Here is a 1,979-nt window from a genome sequence, read left to right on the forward strand (position 1 = left end):
ATTAGGATGAGGGTCAACTTGCAAGTAGGGAAACCAAGGTCCAAATTCAGTGACTTGCCCCAGGCTCTTAAGGCAGTAATGGTGAGGTCAGAATCTGAACTGAGACTTACATGGCCTCACACCCATGGTCACCACTGCTATTCCCAAAGAGCTTGTAACACAAGCATACACAGGTGTGTCCCCAACCAAAACAAGTCTACAGACAAAACGCAAAATGCAAAACGCAGAGGGTCACAGTCCCACAGGCTCCGAACAGCAGAATGGGCTGAAATCAGGATGTCTCCTTATTATTGGCACGACCAGGGAGTGTCTGGGAAGGGCTGAGGGGAATCCATGTAGGAAAGCGTCTACAAACAGAAACAGAGATGGTGGAAGAAGCTCATTTTAGGGCACAGGTCCTTGACAAGATCATTTTAATTTTAAATAGAACAGAAAACACTATATGGCAAGAGTTGCTCACTCTACGCTCTTGAAGGCACTTTTTACTTTACATCCTGTGCTTCCAGTTTGAAGTGAGATTATTGTTCCCATCAGACTGCATGACATATCATCTTAATTGTAACAGGTGTGCATTATTTCTGTAATTCCAGGCAGAAAGAAGGACCTGCAAACTCACTTGCAGTAATACACATTTAATGTGTGATGCATAGGATGTATTATATGTGCAGAAGGACTTAGAGATTACAAAGCATACATTTTTTTAATTGTGAGAGATGCTGAAGATCCCCGAAATGGGATACATGCCACCAAACTGCAAGGTAACATTAAGAAAATTTATTTGAGGAGTTCCAATATATCAACAATTACGTATTTTCATCCTTTAAAACCTAAGACATAATAGGACATGTGAAGTGTTCCATTCACATAACTTCTTTAAAAATATATACCTGTCATCAAAATATACGCAGTTATAAATGACAGGTGCAAGGTAGTATCTTCGAGAAAGAGAAATCAGTCCTATGTTGGCTCTTGGGCATCAGTTTAAAAAGAAAGTACGTTATTCAGGAAATCATACACTCAACATCTTCCTATGTGCTCTTTATTGTGGTAAAACACACATAACATAAAAATTACCATCTTCACCTTTTTTTAATATACAATTCTATTTTAAATTTTTTAAGTAAGCTCCACACCCAATGTGGGGCTTGAACTCATGATCCTGAGATCAAGAGTCGCGTGCTCTACCTACTGAGCCAGCCAGGTGTCCCCAGTCTTAAACTTTTTAAGCGTACAATTCAGGGGCACTAAGTACCTTCCCAAGGTTGTGCAACCATCCCCACTACTTTCCTACTTTTTAAAAACACTAACAGCAAAGAGGTTCAGCACGCACAGAAAGGAGAGCGCATCAGGTACAAGCCTCAGCACTGCCGTTGGCATGAAGATCACAGGGACAGCGCCCAATACCGGTTCAGAAAGCCCCGCTGGGGCCCAGCCCGCATCCTCCGCTGCTCCAGGCCCCGTATCCTGCCCCCGGCACTGGCAGGCAGAATGCCCGCTTGCGCAAGCTGACATGAGCAGGTAGCACTGAGCTTCCTCCAGACCGCAGTCCCTTCATTACAGCGCTGTGGCTTCCCAGCCTGTCTCGGGGCCCCCACCCGCTCCCCGCCCCACGCAGCACTGTGCTTTCCCGTGGTTTCTATGTTGTGTTTCTGCTCCTTTGGAAGCTCCATGGCCGAGTCCCCACCTCACCCCCCAGTTTCACACGTCTCCTGGTCTGTCCAGGATGTCTAATTCCACTGTTGAGACTGCTGTTCTCAAGGGCCTTGTGTTAACCCCATCATCTGATGAGCACGACCACACTGATGAGGACAAAGAGATGCATTAGCTGGTGGTTTCCCCGGGACACCAGAGTCTGAGAGCCGGACACCCTTGTGCCAGGGACCGCAGATGAGTAAGCTCCGACTGTATTTCATACACATCTTTTTCTCCCAGCCTGAGACAACATGTCAGATTGCGCCTGTCTGGGATGCACAGTGCAG

Source organism: Mirounga angustirostris, unplaced genomic scaffold (genome assembly GCF_029215605.1).
Source record: "Mirounga angustirostris isolate CCGP_5_RB_7025 unplaced genomic scaffold, mMirAng1.0.hap1 SCAF_2, whole genome shotgun sequence".
Classification (NCBI taxonomy): domain Eukaryota; kingdom Metazoa; phylum Chordata; class Mammalia; order Carnivora; family Phocidae; genus Mirounga; species Mirounga angustirostris.